This window comes from Miniopterus schreibersii (assembly GCF_964146895.1).
Source record: "Miniopterus schreibersii genome assembly, chromosome: 10".
Taxonomy (NCBI): domain Eukaryota; kingdom Metazoa; phylum Chordata; class Mammalia; order Chiroptera; family Miniopteridae; genus Miniopterus; species Miniopterus schreibersii.
The window spans coordinates 56,307,736-56,327,555 of NC_138110.1; positions in this window are offsets into that span (position 1 = coordinate 56,307,736).

A 19,820-nucleotide genomic window follows, 5' to 3' on the forward strand; every position below is an offset into this window, starting at 1 on the left:
GGACGACGGGGGAGCTCCCCCGACAGGCTCACCCTTTTTCTTCTGCTGGCCCTGGGCAGCAGGGATAAAACCGAGGGCAGGCCCAGGCCCAGGCCCAGGCCCAGGCCCAGGCAAGAGCCCGCGCGTCTTGCTGGCTTCTTACAACAGCCCCCACAGGTCTGACTGCACCCCGCTGAAATGTCAAAAGAGAAAGCAAGGGCTGGGTTCTGTCTCTAACTCTCTCTCTAGCTTTCTTTTTTTAAAATAGGAAATGCATTCTCTGGATTAAATCAATGCAACCAGAGCCTGATTTTTCTCTCCCTTACTGCTTTCTCTTTTCCACACCATGAGCAAGTAAATAAACTGGACAGGTAAACTTCCTATGAGAATTGGGTTTGTATGTATAATGTGAGCCTCGTTTTCCACACGCTGCCCAAAGTTTTCTTGTGCAGAAACTTTCTAATCTCTGGGAACAGATCTTAGTGGTAGAGAATGTATATTTTTATCCAAGACACATACATTATACTAACGTTAGCTGATCTTCGACTTTCCTAGGGTGACCGAGATAAACTTTTTAAACAGTGCTAAAGCTTCCACAAGTGTTCCTTCCGAAAGACACATGTCACAGCCAATCAGGGACCGCATGCTAACCAAGAGATAAGTAATCCATACATCAGGAGCATGAGGAAAACCCACAGGCAGCAAGTCCCCTGCAGACAGCAGAAAGCACTGAGCCTGCCCTGTCCGGGGGGAGGCGTGCAGGCCGCTCTCTACCGCGCCACTGTTCCCTCAGCACTGGGTCTGCAATTATCTCATAATCATGAAAATTTGGCGTTTTAATTCTATCCCTCGAGGAAATATGTGGATACTGGCACCATGACAAGAACAAGCGCATAAAAGGACAATTACCTTAGACTTACACTCCATTTTTTTTTCCTTTTCATATTTCCAAGTGAGAACTAAGTTTTCAAGGTTCATAGCAGAAAATTTCGCTGTGACTTCATAGACACGGCCCTTCACTACATTAAAAGCTCCAGAAACTTATGTTCCAAACTCAGTTTCTTGTCTCTGGAATCTAACCACCATCCATTCCTTTTCAATCATCCCACAAATGTATTGTGAGCACACTCCATGCCAGGCACCACGGTGGCCACCGGGAAGCCATCAGGTCAAACCGTGAAGGGCAGGATCGGTTCAAACCTCAGCTACCAGTTGCCATCCTGTACGGCCTTTCATGTGTCCCTTAACTTCTGTGAATCTTTTTTCCTCATTTATGGGAAGAGAAAAATACTGAAGTCAAGTTATTAGATTATTATGAGGATTGCAGGAGAGTAAACACAGAAGGTGCTCATGCATATACTCTCCTGGTAGCAGTAGTGGGAAGTCATCTGCTCATACTTCTATAACAAAATGCCATAGGCTAAGTGTCTTAAACAACAGAAATATATTTTCTTTCAGTTCTGGAGACTCAGAAGTCCAAGGTCAAGGTCTGGCATGGTCAAGGTATCCAATGAGAGTTCTATCCCTGGCTCAGAGACAGCTGCCTTCAGCTGCATCCTTACATGGCAGAGATAGTAAGCAAGTTCTCTGGTGTCTCTTCTCCTAAGGACACTAATATCATCAAGTCAGGGCTCCACCCTCATGACCTCACCTAACCCTAATTACCACCCAAGGGTCCCATCTCCAAATGCTATCATATTGGAGGTTAGGACTTCAACATATAATTTTTGGGGGGAAACACAGTTCTGTCCATAGCATTATTATTGTTATTTCTACTTTTCAGCAGCTACATTTCAAAATTTATATCCTTAAAGGAGGAAAAATACCCATTTTTTTAAAAAGATGTCACAACCGATATAGAAATTGCATAATTCAAAAAAGTCCCCTTTGGGCCATCTAGAAAAGATTCAGTTCCTCTCTTTATGGACTCCCTAAATTCAAGCATCTTCTGTATCCTCAAGATCTGTTGTCTGCCCAATAGCAGATATTGGCTCCAGTGAGCACTGTAACCCAAGGATTGTAAACATGTCTGAGGCAATATTTAGAATGGCCACAAGCCATCCCTCTAATTTGGCTAGGAATTTTTCACAATGTCAGGATTAAAGAGCTGGAGTTTAACCACATGCACACAAGAGACTCCAACAATGGGGCTCACAGCTGACCCAATAACAAACTTTCTTAACCTGTCCTTGAAAGAAAATGCAGTCATGTCACTCACTTCCAGAGGGGCTCATCGGGATTTCTGGAACACCCATCTAACTTGCTCTTTAGGTAAGGACATGGGAAGGATGCATTGACCTGGGATCGTCAATTTTCATAAACATAGCAATGTCCTTATCATGGACTGATCCAGGTGGAATTGAAGAACTAAATACCTGCATGATGGAAATGACCCCAGCCAAATATTTAGGACTTTTGAAACCTGGTTGTTAAATCTTAGCTTAACATTAGTCATGGAAGGAATTTTTATACCATGAAAATCAGCAGATACTGTAAATTTGGACCTGTTTCTCCCTAGAAGTGTTGGTTTAATGGTATCCCAGTGGACCTCAGCATCTCCAATTGAAAAGTTCTAAACTAGGATAGGTCTCAGCAATGCCTGAGGATATTTCTTTTTCTCTGAAATACAGGTTGTTGGCTTTACACAAAATCAAATGCATTATAATCTCTATCGTTCCCTGGCACGTGTGCTTGGGAAGGAAAAACAACAGTTGTCACAGAACTGGAACACACATGCTGAAAGAATTTATAATAAACAAAAACATATATATGAAGGACATTAGGGGGGTAAGAATGAGAGCGAGGAATGGGAATAAAACCAAATAATAAAATAAGTAAATCAAGGGAAGGGTCTTGTACAGATGATAAACACATGCGAGGTCCACGACATTTAAGTAAGTCTACCTGGTCTACCTGAGATTGGGTGGGAAGCACACAGAAGAGACTTCGGTGCTAAGCATAACATATGTGCATACACTTGTAACACTGCAAGTGAAGGGGAGAAACCACGTCCTACAGGTTTCTGTGCCCCTAACATTTATCACAACGCTTAGCACAGAGGAAGCATTCAGAACATGTCTCTAGAATATACGAGTGAGTGACTAAATAAAGCAATAATCATCATCATCATATAATTTAATCTTTCAGCACAGAGTCATTCACCATGGATACCAATAAAATTGCTTAAAACACACATTAGATGGCACAGTGACTTGTTTGGAGCCCTCCATTCATTTTTCTCTCTCTCCAAAACTGACTAGCCGTGGCCCCAACCCCCTTTAGGACCAGCCTGCCCAGCACTCATCTGCCACTCCTCTGCCCGTCATTCCCTCACCTCTGGCTGCACTTGACCTTCACTCTTCTCCTCCAATGTCTCAGTCCTGGCTCAGACCCTTTAGAGCTTGCCCTTCCTTCCTTTACCTTGACTCAGCTCTCTTCTGGACTCAGGCAGGCCTTTGCTCAAATGTCATCACCTCGTGAAAAATTTTCCTGGCAAATCTATCTCTAATAGGACTGCCATCACCTCGACATTGTTTCATCTCCTTAACCTGTTTGACAGCACTTATCACATATAAGTTTATAGAACTTATCACTTTCTGATACTTGTTTTTTCAATGATTTGTTAATTGTCTTTGTCTCTTTGAAGACTGAATCTCTACGTGGCTAGGGACTATGTTGGTTTGGTCTTCTTCAGTACCCTTGGTGCCTGCAACTTTCCGTCACAGTAGGATCTCATTAAATTTTCGATGATAGATGAATGAATGAGTGAATGACTTTATTAACAAAAATTCAAGAGTCCCTGGCCAATGCAGAATGAGTTAAAGGAGTATCCTGATTTACAGAGGTAAAACACTTGCTGCCTGCTGCCCCTAAGCAAGCCGATGATTCAACATTACTAAGCATGAAAGTCTCTAGTCTGAATCTCTAACTGTAGTCCAGGTCCTGAGTAACAGAAATAGGACATATACACATGTGTAATGCAGGCAACTACAACTCAACATGTCCAATGCTAACTACAAGTATCCTCCATCCCCAGCTTCATTCCTTATCCCAGTTCATGACATTGTCAAAGCCAGAAAGTGGGGTATCATCCTAGATGTTCTGATTTATTCTCAACATTGCCCCCCAACAGATACCATTCTGCGAAGAGAGTGATCGTATCATGTCCTTGGTAAAAACCCTTCAGTACTTATAGGTTAAAACCCAGACCTGTTAGGAAGGCATCAAGGCTACTCTCATCCTGACTCAAATCTAGTTTTCAATTTTTAACTCCCGATTCGAATCCTCTCTTCCTGTCATTGGCTCGAATTTTTACTCTAAGCATGCTGAATCTGGCTTCCAGTGGCTTGAATTCACCATGCCCATTCATGCCCTCATCTTATACCTTCTGCAACCTCTGATGAGATTGTCCTGCCGCTCCCCAGCCTGGCACATGGACCATTCTTCCCCCAACCCCAGGGCTGCCTCCAATAGGAAGCCTTTCCTGACAGTCACCCTTCTGATCCGTTCTTTGGAAATACGAAATGGGCTCCTGGTTCTAACAATTTCCCTCTTGAAAAAGCTCCAAGCAGAGTATCAATCTCCAGGGTACACGTATTTAACCCCATCACTGACCCAGCTAAGTATACAAGGGAATTCTTTACAAATGCTCAGCAGAGAAGGCCAAAGGCCTAATTAATTTTTCAACACTTAAGTCTGAGTTTTACAATTTTTCTCTTTTTTTATGGTAATAAATTTCCCTAAAACAAGCAGGGCCTGGTGATTGGGCTCCGGACCAGCAATGCTCATTTGGCAGGGAGTTGCCTGGACTCCAGCTATGTATATTTGGAGAGCAACGCCACAGGTCGAATGTCAACATTAGCCCAGATCCCTTCTAACAGACAGTGCAGGCCTCCCATGTGTGCTATCTGCCGAGAGATATTCATGGATGTCCCTCTGGCTCTCACTCTATCTTCTAGGAGTACTTTAAGCCTTAGTGTATGCCAATATTTTCAAATTCAATTCACATACTTGTAGAAAGGGTGATCAGGAAGTGACCTCATAAGTTATTTATTTACTTATTAAGTTAATTATTTATTCTATAGGTAAGAAATAGCCATGCCTATAACACCAACTTCCCTCCATTTCTCATCTTTTACCCACCCCTAGCTATTCAGAAAATCTAAATGTCTGCTATCTCTCCTATATCTATTCCAGAGTCAAGAAGCACTCAGGTATCAGTATTTCATGAAATCAGGTTTTTAACTGCAAGTGGCATTTGAGGGTAGAAACAAACCCTGCCCTATTTATTTTTTTAATTTTTACAGAGAGGAAGGAGGAGAGAGAGAGAGACAGAGAGAGAGAGACAGACAGACAGACAGACAGAGAAACATAGATGTGGGAGAGAAACATCAATCCATTGCCTCCCATGCACTCCCTAACTGGGCACCAAACCCGCAACCTAGTGTGTGCCCTGATAAAAAATCAAACCCACAACCTTTAGGTGTATGGGAGGACATTCCAACCTACTAAACCACCCAGCCAGCGTGTTCCCTGCCCTATTTCTAAGAGCACAGGTGATATGCGTCTCCTCAATGCTTAGGCAGTGGCCTGGATTAAACACTTCACGGGGGCATTGGCAGGTGATGGTGAGGGTGCTCACCTAAGTCCTATGTACCTAGGCCTTTCAAAAGCTAAATTTTATTTTTGCCTCAAGTATTATTTTTCTATTCCTGTGTAGCAGCTTAAAATGACACACATTTATGACCTCACAGTTTCTACAGGTCAGAAGTCCAGGTATAGCATGAATGGATTCTCAGCTCAGGTCTCACCAAACTCACATCAAGGGGTCATCAGGTCTGCTCTTTCAAAGTCACCAGTTGTTGGCAAAACTCATTTTCTTGTTGTTGCACCGAAATCCCTGGTTCCTCCTGGCTGTCAGCCAGGGGCCACTCTCAGCTCCCAGAGGTTGCACATGTCTTGCAACAAGGATCCCTCCATCTGTCAGTCAGCAATGAGGCGCAGAAACTCTGACTTCCCCCTCTGTGACGCTGGAGGAAACACTCAGCTTTTAAAGGGCTCAAGTGGCTAGGTCATGTTCATTGGCTAACGTCCTGATCAATTGATTTGGACCTTGATTACATCTGAAAATCCCTTCACAGCAGCACCTAAATTAGATTTAATAGCCTGGAGTAAGTGAGTGTAAATAAGGGGCCAGAGATTTGCGGGGACAGGACATCACAGAATTCTGCCTACCACATATTCTCAGAGTCCTCAAGAATGTGGGTTTCAGAAAAAACGTGTACTTTCTTTCTTACTGTCACCCCAGGTTATCTCTTCTACATAGCTCATGTTTTTCTGCACATCTTTGCCTGGATGTCCTACAAGTATCTTGACCTCAATGTGTGCTCATTTCAGGGGGCATGACAGAATGAGATGAATTTGGACAGAAGTCAGATACAGCAGAGCCAGGCTGGTCACATCCAAAAAATGCTGATTGGACCTATACTGTAGTGAGATGCCATTAAAGAATTTCAGGTGGGCACGAATATGACTAGGTGTGTTGAAAAGGTGAGTGAGCACATGTGAAAAGACCAAGTAAAAAATGATAGTGGTCTCAACTAGGGTGGTGTCAATGGGGTAGGAAGGAGGTCTCCCCCACTGGTACAGCCTGATATGCATGCCCTTCCCATTGTCTGCACTTCTCCTTCAGGCTACTCACTACATTATCTTAGCCTGTCTCTCTCCCCCTCTTGACAGTCTTATAGCATTGTATCTCTGACACAGTGGCTGACACATAGTAAGTGACCAGTCAGTGCTCATGGATCACCTGACATGTTCTCTAGACCATAGCAAATCACAGCACCAGATTCAGCCACCTCTTTGCGAGCCTCTGCTGGCCAGGTTCCTGCCCTCCCTGCCTCTGCTCGGATGGTGTGCTCTGCTTGAACCAGGAGCATCTGGGGTTTCTGTTTTCTCTTTGTACCCCCGAGGTCAGAGGACTAGCCCATTCAACCCAAACTCAAGTTCCCTCCTCCCAGTTCATCTTGGCTTTTGTTCCTGGCCAGGACTGGACAAGTTCTATCACGTCTCTGATTGAATTGCGTATTTTATTGTCTCTCCCTACCCCAGAGGCTAAAACAGAGCCCACTTGTGTTCCACATTCCTGACACTCCATTTCTCTCTCAGTATGCCATGCAGCCCAGCCATGTTGTCTCTCAGCCTTCTGGACCAATTTGTCAACGGACAGGGATGGGGGTTTCCACAGCTCCCAGACTCACTAGGACAGAACAGTGACATTTAATAGATCTTTGCTCTCCTCTCCAGTCCTAGGATTCCAAATGCTCTAGGGTGTCCTGATGAGTTCAGTTGAAAATGCTTTCCAGTTTCCCCTGATGGATCTTCAACATGACTGCTCTTCTCTGCTGGGTAAGTCCTGTGAAAATTGCTTTAATTTAATCGTAGATTTAATTGACTTCACTTGAATTTTGTTTTCAGTCCTATTAGAAGACAAGCCATTTGCTCCCGTACCTTACCCTCCCCCTTCAAATGAGTGTCAAGGGAACTGTTTGTGTTTTGTTGCTAAGACTGTTGTTGAACTTGAGGCTCCAGTAAGAGCAAGACCCTCTTGAGTCTTGGCAACCAAATCCCACACGGCCTCACTCTGTTGGTTTTGTCCCCTCAGTCCTGGTCCCTTGTGGACAATTTGGAAAATTAGGAAATTAAGGAAACAGAGACTGAAAAAGACCTGGGAAATGCTTAGTAAGGAAAATTCCTTCATAGAGATGAAGCCTCAACAACAAATTTGCTGAGGGATTTGAACTGTAGACTATTGTATGGGGTGTTGTAAATAATGAATATTCTCTCCCTCCCTCCCTCCCTCCCTCCCTCCCTCCCTCCCTCCCTCCCTCCCTCCCTCTTCTGCAAGACACAGTAGATGCTAAGTGAAAATTAATTTATTTTCCCTAGATGGTCATGAGGGAAAAGCTACCTTTGCATTCAAAATGGCAATTTATGGATAAATATCTTCCACAAAAGACTGAGACCCAGATGGAGAGATGATCCTCTTTCTGTAATTTTTCCTGGAATCTTGCATTGTACTCACTCCCTTCCTTCTCTGGATCCACGGATTTCATACTCCTGATCCCAGAAGTATCAGGGATATTGTTCGAATGACGTGGCAGATCCCCTTTTCTTGCAGTTAATATGATCCCTTTCTCCACATGTGAAATGCCATACTTGTAAACATTTTACCAGCAGGCTTGTTTGCAAAGGAAAGACCTTTTTCAGGAGAAGAGATGAGGCCCTGGTTCTGATTTTCCCCATGAATGTTCTGACTCAGCCAATGGGATACCTACACCCAGGGGGCGTCTCAGATGGGACAGGAAGGAATTCCATATAAACTCTGTAAGGCCAAGACCCAAAGATGGGTTGTATCTTCAGTGTGGCCACAACTTTCACTTTAAATAAGCTTTTCTTAAATCACACTGTTTGAAATTTACATCCAGGGTCTGCCAGGCATTAAGGCTCTCTGCTTTTACAGGGAGATCATTCCCTGCTGACTGGCTCACAGGGTGCAAAGGGAGCCATCTGGGCACCATGTGAGACATAGACGCCCTTTAATGTCACCTCTCCCAGGCTGAGAAGCCAGCGCTGCACTCTGGCGTGGGTCTCGAGACTCCATTCCCTTGGCTGCAAACTAAAGAAATAGTGATCATAAGCTGCTCTCAGTCTGTGTCCTCAAAGATATTGGAGGTGTACGGAGCTCCTAGGGGCAGAAGGGTGTAGCTTATTCAGTCCTGTTCATCAGTATTGTCCCCATTGTCCAGAACTAGGCCACAAAGATGAGAGAGAAAGTAAGAGGGGGGGAGGGGGAGGGAGAGGGGGAGGCAGAAGGGGAGAGGGAGGGGGAGGGAGACAGACGAGAGGAGCTCTGCAGAACATGTTGATACAGAGGATATGAAAGTAAGAAGGGCAACAACAACTTCAACTACAAAATTCCCTAAACCTCCAGCAATGTGCTGCTTCCCTTCTTTAAGCAAATCAGCTAGAAAGGGACTGTCACTAGCACAGCCGTGGGACCTGCCCGGCCGTGCCTGTTGCTAGACGTACCGGAGGTCGGAGGAAGCTGAGCGCATGGCCATCACCGTCCACCGCAGGGAGGGCGGAACGCCTGCCGCGACAGGCACGAGCAGCAGGGAGAAGGGACCATGGGCTCAGGATGTAGAAAGGGTAACTGTTTAGTTCGTGAACAGTTTACACACTCCACATAGTTTGTTAATTTTTCGCAACTTATTCTGAGAGGTTTTTTTTGACATTGTACACAGCGCAATCATATACGACGCCCATCAAAAAGAGAAACAGCATTATCCTGAATTATAGAAGGGCCTTAGATTCCCCCAAAGACGTGAGGTACCTATTTGCAATTACTGTGCATGTTTTCACGTGGCGGGGGAGAGTGGATCTGAGCTAGATGACATACGACACGCATTTTCAGAGTGCAACACGGGGACGGGGCACTGTGCCAGGGCTTTTCCCCCTAAATCATTGGACTTGCCTAGAATCCCCATTCTCACACCCAAGTGCCCACATTCAATTTAGGGATAAGAAAATAAAGGCTTAGAGAGCTTAAATAATTTGTTTAAGGCCCTAGAGTTCTGTCCCTGCAAAGCTGACAGTGAAAGTCAGGCCTATCATCCACCTGCTCTCAAAGCTCACTCTCTTTCCACCACACCATTAGCTAACACAAAGAGCTGACTGGAAACCCACCGGGATGTGCTTCTACATGTCCCAGGAGACACAGGGACAGATGTTCCAGAGACAGGGACTGAGAAAGTCTCGGAGGCCCCAAGATGCCGATCACAACGCAAACCACTCTTACCCAGTTCATCGTGACTTCACTGTTGACAAACCCAGCGTCTGCTGTGGAAACCAGTTTCTCCCATGAATATTTCCACGAGGGAAACTCAACATGGAAACCCAGGAGCAGAACTGATCTCAGACGCAAGTGGGCCTGGAGATTAAAGTAATGGCCCCCTCCTGCTCCCTTCCTTCCCTTTGATTATTTTCCTTCCTCCTCCCTTGCCCCTCCCTCTCCTCGTCCTCTCTTTACACCTCTTGCTTTTCCTATATTGGTTGCACCCTTTCCTGCTGCTATGTCCCCCCATTTATTTGCACAAGGGAAAGGCAGAGATGCCTAAAGAATACTGCAGACTTGTCACGTCAGCCTTGCAAAGGAAGAAGACAGAGACACATTCATTCTCCTAGTGTCAATACCTGAAATCTCCTAGAATAATCTTTTCTTTAAATTTTATTTTTCAATTGAAGTTTACATTCAGTATTATTTTGTTTTAGTTTCAGGTGTATAGCATAGTAGTTAGACAATCATACACTTTACAAAGTGATCTCTTCGATATTTCCAGTACCCACCTGGCAGCATCTGTAGTCATTACAATATCATTGACTATATTCCCTAGGCTCTATATTACATCCCTGTGACTATCTTGTAACTACTGATTTGTGCTTCTTAATCCCCTCACCTTTTTCACCCAGCACCCCAACTCCCCTCCCTTCTGGTAACCATTAGTCTGTTCCCTGTATCTGTGAATCTGTTTCCATTTTGTATGTTTATTTAATCTGTCCTTCAGATTCCACGTGTGAGATCATATGGTATTTGTCTTCCTCTGACTTATTTCACTCAGCGTAATACCCTCTAGGTCCATCCGTGCTGCGCTGCTGCATTATTTACAAAGCCAAGTTATGGAAGCACCCCAAGTGCCCACCGACAGACGAGTAGATGAAAAAGTAGTGGTGCATATATACAATGGAATATTACTCTGCCATAAAAAGGAGTGGAGTGATTTTGATTGACCCTTTCAAACCATAGGCTCATCCTATGTACTGATCTCTATGGAGAAGGCCCATGATTGGCAGCTAAGTCTTGTGGTCTAGGGTAAAGGGAAATGTGATTTGTCAACCCCATCAGAGCCATATGGAATATGGGAAGGGTTATGTCTCATGAGAGAGAGAGGAGGCTATTACCGTACAAAATAGAGGGAGGGGTTCACAGCAGAAAATACTGACATATGTCCACGATGATACATTTTGGATCTAACCTCAGTTCCGCTCCCGGGAGCAAAAACATACGTTCTCCACTTCTTCCTTGATTTCCAGAACGTCTAGCTCTCTTCCAACTTTGGACTTGTTCCTTGTAATCTATATTAATACCATCTTCTTATAATCGATGCTAAAATGTCTATGTGCAGACTCCCTAGCCCCTGGGTTTGGTTCGTGGCAGTGGTGATGATAAAAACGACCACAGATGCTCCTTACCGAGCACCTACAGCACGGTTACGAACTCGGACTCTGAAGTCATCGGTAGGTAGAGCTGGTTTCAAACCAAGATCCACCACTGGCAGCCGTAGGATCTTGTCACTGAACGTCAGTTTCCTCATTTGTAACATGGTGGACGGGGTGATAATAACATTTACCTAGAGCACTATAGTGAAGCTGAATTAGAAACAGGCCTATAAAGTGTTGGGTACAAGGCTTGACGCATATTAGATGCCTCGGTAAGTTGTAGCTACTATTCATGTGCCCCTGTCCCTCCTCTAGACATTTTATTTGGTCCTCAACAGCTGAGTATAGGGGGAAGAACTGGCCTGATTTCTTTCACAGGTGAGAAATGAGAGGCTTAGGGAGAGCTGGATAACCTGCTCGAACATTCACAGGTGGCCGGGCGCAGCCTGGGATTTGGAGATCTCGCTTAGACTTCAAAGCCCAGAGCATTTCATTACCAAAGGCTCTCTGTCACTTTTGAACCAGAGGTTAGGTCATAGCCTGGTAAGGGACGGAACATTAGGAATTGTCCTCTACCGAATAGCCAAGGTGCACCATGGCCAAGATGGACAATGGACGTCCCTGTGGTCCTGTCCATGGCTCTACTATTTCTCTCTCAGCATCCCTCTTCCCTCAGTGTTCCTTCATCATCTCACAGGCCATCGATGGGGCAGTTTCAGAGCTGCTGCCTTGGAGCTGCGGCCCAAAGACTCCTGGGAAGCAGGGAAGCTGCCGCCTCGGGTTATTATCTCTAACTCACTGTGAGCGTTTTGCAGGATGAGTGAATTGAGACTAGGGCCTATGCCCAAGGCCTGTGCCTCCCTGTCAAGTAGCAGCTTCTCAGGGCTACCCCACTGGGGGTAATGATGCTGTTGAAAATAATTCCTGTGTCGTGAAGTCCTGAGAGTGGGCCAGGCTGCCTCTATCTTCCTTTTACTGCTGCTCCAAAGTATGTCTAATGCCAGGGTAAGTGTTCCCATCTGTGCTATTCTATTAACTGAGAAGGAAGGAATTAGCGCATGAACTTGTCACATCTTGTGACCTGTTGCACACTGAGACGGCGGGGGGCGGGGGGGGGGGCAGAACAAACAGCATTTCTTCTCTAAGTGGCTTTCAGACTTGCTGAGGAAAACAGAGCAGTTCTGACTCCATGAAACACACCAGCATCAGCCCTAAAATCAGCTGGGGCCTCTCCAAGCTGCACCTATGAGAGCTGAAGGGAAAGGGTGGCAGGACCTCAAAGAAAATTCTCCCTCTCTGCCAAGCTCCAGATGGAAGACCTTCCCACGGAAATGCTCGCTGGAGATCTTTGCTGACAGAGAGTGCTGCCAAGGAAAAGGGCCTCTGGTGGGGCTGCTCTTGCCCTTTCTCATGGGAGAACACAGGCTGAGAAGGTGACAAAGGACCTCAAAGGCTATGTCTTGGTGGAAGGGCCCTAGGGGAGCAGACACTATATAGGAAGAGCAGGGGGGAGGGTCTGACTCCAAGTTGGTGGCCATGGCTGGCTTCTTTCACATAGATTTTGAATGCGACGTGACAACCATGGAGGGCATCTTTGATCCATGTTTCCTTTTTACAAGGCTTTTACAGGAATCCACGCTTCACTAAGTGTTGGATACAGATTTAAAACAAGAATACACTTGGGTATGAAGCGTTCAAGAGAACTGAGCCCCATCTCGAGCTTTCCTGATGGTGTTGGTTTGTACCAGTTTGCATTGGCAGAAACTCAGTTAGGGAATGAGAGAGAGAAAAAATAGAAAAGAAAAAATAAATTCTTCTCTATGAATCCAACTAAATTATACCCCCTGTAACTGGCAGAGACCAAGGGTCAGAACAATCATAGGCTCTCTCTCCAACGATAGGAGGAGACAGGACCCATCTCGTGGGTGAGTTGGTCAAGGCTAAGAGAAGGTTCTGTAGGCCCCCAAGAAGTTTTGCCTAGAACAAGGGGCTCCCCGCCAACTCGGACTGCCACCAAGAGGCACTATCTGCTTCCTACTTCCCGTGTCCTCTCAAAAAAGGAACACTCTGCTCCACGAAGACAAACACTGATTCCAGGATCTCACAGACCCAGCCTGTGTCATGACCCCCAGAAACAATTTCCATCAGCAAGAATATAAATGGTTTTTTTTCTCCTTGATTTCCTCTGTTTTTAGAATGTTATGGCACATACAGGGAGCCACTGTTGAGGTAGTTCCAGGCAGGTTGTTCTGTCCCTCACCCCTCACCAGTAAGTCAGGAATCAGTAAGTCAGGGTTGAGGTCAAGGAGCCTCATTTCCAATAAGCATCTGGCCGCAGGGCTGTGATCAGGTGGTGTGTGGGCCCCTCTTTGACACACTTTGCACCGGATTCCATCTAACCCTGAATCCACAGGCCACATGTGGTTCAGCTAAATCCTCTGCACCTCACCTTGAACCTTGTTGAAAGGATATATTAGATCCCAACGTTACTGATGATATGCAACAAGACAGAAGAGCATGCTATTCACACTTCTATGGCTCTTTTGCGTATAATGTCTTCAATGATGAAGAGATTTCCTAGGTGTTAGAGAAGCAGGGACTCTAGTAAGGTAAATTTAAAGAAAACATTTAGGAAGTACACTTTTTATAAAATACCGTGATTGCCATTGGTAATATATAGATGATGATAACAAACGATGATCTTGAAGGAGTTCATTCCTTAAAGCCTTGTAATAAGTATTTTCAATTTGAATATAACAGAGATATTAGATAATATCTATTAAGTACTTAATATGATACAGAGGCTATAAATATTTTAAAGCATTAACTGTATGAAATAGGTACTATTATTATCCACATCTTACTGATGAGAAAACTGAAGCTCCAAGAGTTCTACTGGTGATGCTCAGACAGTCCAACTCCAGAGTGCGTGTGTTCTTAAAATGTTATTATAGTCCTCTGGGGGGACTAGTGAGGGACAATAAATCTGACTGAGACAGAGAAAGCAAATAAGGACAATTATTTCAGACTGCATTTGCCTCAATTTAGTACTTGGTCTCCACACTACCATGACCCCATCTCCAGCTCTCTTGCCTGAGCTTCACATTTCCATGTCCACCTTCCACTGCTCATCAGCACCCACAGGGCCAAAGGCACCAAGAAGCCAACAACATTTCCCAATATAGACTGCTTATCTTTTCCCTAGATCTCCCTTTCCTCTTAGACTTTCTGGTCAAGTAGAAGACCTGGTCTTCTCTTTGAGAAGGAAGATAGAGGATACCAGTTGTGGCCTGTCTCAACGTAAAAATGAGTAGATTGCAGGCTGAAGTGTCACTTTCATTATAGATTACATTGAACAGGGGAAACAGAAGATAAACCAATAAAAAAACAAAAATAGTCTATTAAATCACCAGGAGCACTATACAAGGAGTTGACATAGGGTGGTACGACAGACTAGGAGACACCTTCAGTTGGATCATCTAGAAAGATGTCCCTAAGGAGCAGTCATTCAGACTGATAAATGAATGACCAAAGGATACAGGCAGGTGAGGATCAGGAAAGGAGAATTCAGGGAACAAGTGCAGCTCCAAGTGGGAGATGAGCTTAGCAGGTTCAAGGCAGAAAGAGATCAAGAGTGCAAATGCAGCTTGCAGACATTCAACGACAAAGAAGGTGGCATGAGATGGGAAGCACAGACCAGGTCAGGGAGCACCTTGCAGGACATGGAGTAGTTCATATGTTACGCTTTCATTGGAGAGTTTCAACTAGAGAAGCTTGATCTGAGATTTCAAAAGGCCACTTTGTCTTTCCTAAACTACAAGCTTTTTAAAAGTAAGTTGTCTTGTTCAACCACCAGACTTAGAAACTACCTGGCACATAGTAGACGTTACATCAATGTTATAAAGAATCAATAAGCATTATATACAGTATCCAATGTAGGGAAAACAAGAGTGGAAGCAGGGATTCATTTATTAATCAACAATATTCATTAAGCATTTGAAGACACCGTACTAGATACTGTCATTAGAGTGATACAGGAGGCTTAGTCTCGGCCCTCAAGGAGCAAGTTAGCAAAAAAGACCTGAAATACTTAAATACATGGGTGATTATCTTATTTCACTCATCACTTGGAAATTTATCTTTATTGGATGAAGGGTCATGCCCTTTCTTCACACTTCGGCCTGCGATCTATTCATTTGTCGGCTGAGACAGGCCACAGCTGGTAGCCTCTATTTTCCTTCTCGTTTGCCATTGTGTCCCATTATCAGAACAAGACCAGACACATTGTTGATGCTCAATAAATAAGAGATGAAGAAATGAATAATTGAATAAATAAACCTCCACTTGAGGTATTAGACTTGGCCTTTCCTTCTTTTCTCATTCTGCAGCAGGTTAAAAGGGTAAGTTTTGTTTGTTACTTTTAATTGTAAGCAATCTATTTGATGTTTTCTAGTCGACCCATCACCTTACTGTTTTGTTGCGTTGTGTCCTGAGCTGTCTGTTGAAGCATTGTGTACCTGTTCAGAACTAGAGGGACTTTTTTAAAATCAATAAAGGCTGGGTAAATAAATTGCATTACTTCCACAAAACTGAGAACTCTGTCATCATTTAAAGGCTAGTGTATGCCTTTACTTATTGATATGGAAAAGTTGTCATAAACTTGTAAAGCAGCATTCATCAGTTCATTGAAACTGTACGTGGACTTTCTGAGAGATGTTCAGCAGAGTGTTAGTGGATATTTCCTCAAGGTTGTGGAATTTTAGGTAATTTAAAAATATTACTTATAATTTTTTCTCTAGATCAATATGTTTATAATGACTATGAAATATTTAAAAGAGTTTTGATTAATGATTACAAAAATTTTAAAGGTTTTTTAATTAAAAAATAAATGAAATTTAAAAAAACACAATCAAATGACCAAAAAACAGAAACAAACCATAACCTGCCTCATTGTGCTTGAGGCCTTTACATGGGTCCCTACTGCCCACAGAATGGAGTTCTCAAGGCCTCCTCCACAATATCATCTTTTTCCCAGGCTCGCATTACAACGATGTCCCGCACTAGGGTTCTAAGTGGGGGCACACCCCTCCTTCTGCAGGCCTCTGAGACCGCCCTGGTTAGTCGCCTTCTCACCACTCTCGCAGCCGGCCCCTGGCTGACAGTGCCCTCTGCACCTCGCCTACCAGGGACGCACCTGCGCATCTGTGAGGCTTCAGCTCCACACTCCTTTTCCTCTGATTCCTTTCTTTAAACCTTCCCAGTGGCCGTGTCAAAGCCCTGCGTCTCTCTTCCACTTGTATCTGGGTATCGGCCTGTTCACACTCGTGTCCAGTCTAAAGCTGACACTATGTCCTGATCATTAAAACATGCCCGATAAAAGTGGAAAACATTCAACCCTGAGAAGACTGTCGTTACTTCCACGTGACAGCATGGGACTTTTAAGCAAGTTTCCCAGTTGCACACAGCGAGTCAGCAGTAGTTCCAGGATTCAGCCGCAGTCAGTGCAGCTCCAGATGCTATGCTCTTAACCACTGCGTCCTGCCGCCTCCAGCCTGTCAGGGCACGAAGCACACTGTGGGCCTTGATTTCGATTTATGGAACGGCTACTGTTACCAAGGCATAAATTCTCTCACGGAAGTTCCATCCTAAATACAAGCAGCAAGTCTCAGCAATTATGTATCTACACCTCTTTGTGGTTCAATTATTCACCTTGTACTATAATGACTAAAATGTTCTCTGAAGCAAAGCCTTTTGAAAATGCACCTTCGATAATATGTCTCACGGTGGAAGGCCCCAATGATGACACCTTGTTTCTATTTGACATTTTAATTAGTACTTTAGAAGTATGGGAAGGTACAGTAGAGTGTATTACTAGAAATTTTAAAGTAAAATCATATAATCAATAATATAGAATGCTGTCTGTGCAGCAGAATGCAGCATGTAAGTGCATGGAGTGCTGAACTCCAAATTCCCCTTTCGCTTCTTTGGCTCCTTGGGCAAACTGCTCTTCTTTTCTCCGTCTCCTTTGCCCTGTATAATGGGCATGCTAATAGTGCCTACCCACAGTGTTATTTTTAGTATGCAAGGAAATTAATTGTAAAATGCTTAGTAGAGTCTGAACATAAGTGCTCAGTCAAGCATCAAATCCAAAAATTAGCTATTGTTGTCACTATTTTCCACTCCAGGGACCATGATGCATTGGGAGGAGCAGAGGCCAGGTAAGACACTCAAGAGGTTGAAGTCCTGAAAAAAATGAACTTTCCTTACCGAGCTCCCACAGACATATCTTAGAAGGCTAGCAAATCCTTTATCTGCTAATACTCAACTCTTCTTAGATTAAAATGTTCCTGTAGTTTTATTCTTACAGGGTCACTGCCTGTTTTTGTTATGTTTTTTTTTTTCCATTAATACGCTCCTCTAATTCTAGCTTAGCATAAACCCCAGCTCCTAAAGGTATGTGGTGGACAGGTAAGCAGTCTGTCCCAGGAAAAGGCGGAGGGGATGGGGGTGAAATCTCTATTCTGCCACATATAGGACATTCGCTTTGCCCACTTTTCTAGGTCCACAATACCAACCAAGAGGTGTCTGGCATTGTTCCCAGTCTAGCAGGGTCCTACGCTGGGAGCCTAAAATGTGTACATCCTGAAAAGTCAGACGTGTCCGGGAATGCCTGGAGGGTTAGCCAGGCAAGTGGGATATTAGCCAAGGAGCCTCATGGGTGGGATTCCAACCTGTGATTCTTTCCCCTATCTGGCCCATGGCCCTGTTAGAGCAGCTCTACTAGGCTGTTGCAGGTCTTAATTTGCCTATCGGTTCTTCCCTAAGTGCTAAATCCACTGAGGTCTTCAAGGATGTCTACTATATTAGAATTTGTCCAGCACCCAATAGAGGGCCTGACCCATAGAACACATGTGATAAATATGTATGAAATGAATGAATGACAAAGAGCTAAAAGTTCACAAGTTTGGCCCAAGGAAAGTAGCTTTCTTTATAAAGGAGAGTTCATTTAGAGTAAAACACAGCATCATGAGTTATTCAAAAAACATTTTGGCTACCCTTGTCCCTAAGAACTCGTGACAACATAGTGTATAAAAATAATTTCAAGTGGGGAAAAAAATTGTGCAAATATGTGTAATCTAGGACAACACTGAAAATCCTTGCTTTAGGTCGATTTCCCAATAATGTGTAATGAGAGACCTTGGGGTGATTTCTCTCGTTAGTGGCTTGACCACAAGAGGATACTGAAGAAGGGATGTAAGGAGAAGCTGAGGACATATTCTGGAAGCCACCGGAGGCAGACATCCCTGCAATGCCTTGAGAAGCCCATGTAGCTAGAAATTGAATAGGAACCCCCCTGTAGGGTCTCCGAAGAAGGGAGGGGATGTTTCCTGTGATGAAAAGTATTAAAAATACCAGCTCTGCTTTGTGCTTGCACTGTGGCCTCAGACCTGAGACTCAGTAGATTCACTGTGAAGTGGATATTTTAATGGTATCCACCTTCAACATTATATAATGCATGCAAAGTGTTCTGCATGGCTGATAATTCCAACATGTGATAATTTATAGCAAATTATAGCAAATCATCAATGATGAGGAGGAGGAGGGTAATGACAGGAAGAGGAGATCATGGGGTGAAGCTTATCAGAAATACTCCCTTCTGATCAGGGTAGGAAAGTCTGAGTAGAGTTATCCCAATTCTGGCACGTGGGCAATGAGTCAGAGAAGAGCTGTTTCACAACGATCCTTATGTCCAAAGGTATTTTAAGACTACGGTGGCCAGGTTAAAAAAAATAAGGCTGATAATTTTGAGGACTTAGTCAGAGACACTTAGCAAGTACCCATCTGGACCACCAGCCAATACTGCTCCCGATGTTAGAGCCCACTGGTCACTTGTGAGCAGTGCAAAGGCCTGATAGGACCCCAGTGTACGACACGACTGCTCACCCTCACATGTCACTTGCAGTGTGAGTGACGAGAGTTCCTCTAAAAGTCTGGGTGGAAGATAAGTCTTGGAAAGATGTTTAATAGGACAAGAAATTAAAAGACAGTTTTCCTAGAGATTCGGTGCAGGTAGATTAAACTAATATTCCCAAGAGTTTACTTACAAAATAGGAACCCAGAGAGTCTATGAGTCTCTCAAGAGCTTGTCCTATTTGTAGAGAAGGAGTTTAGGATCTTTCTCAAAAAGGCTGGGCACTAGCACGTGGGAGCATGTGGGGCTGGGCACTGGCATGTGGGAGCATATCTACAGTGCTGAGGCCAGAATGTCATCAGAGAAATGTGACCATGTGGTAGGGCAAAGTGGAGAAATCGTTTTATATTCTTATGGAGACCACATGCTAAAGGCATATTGAAGCGGCCCTAGAAGAGTTCACTGAAATTCAGAGGGGAAAGGCTGAAACATAGCTGGCCAGATGAGTCTTCACCCTCAGGTGTCATGTACAAACAAGTTTGCTAGATTCTGATCATATTAATACACTCTTATCTATCCCAATTTATTTCATCTCTATGATAAGTCTAGTTGAGAGAAATATATATGTATATTCCAAACAAAAAACTTCCTT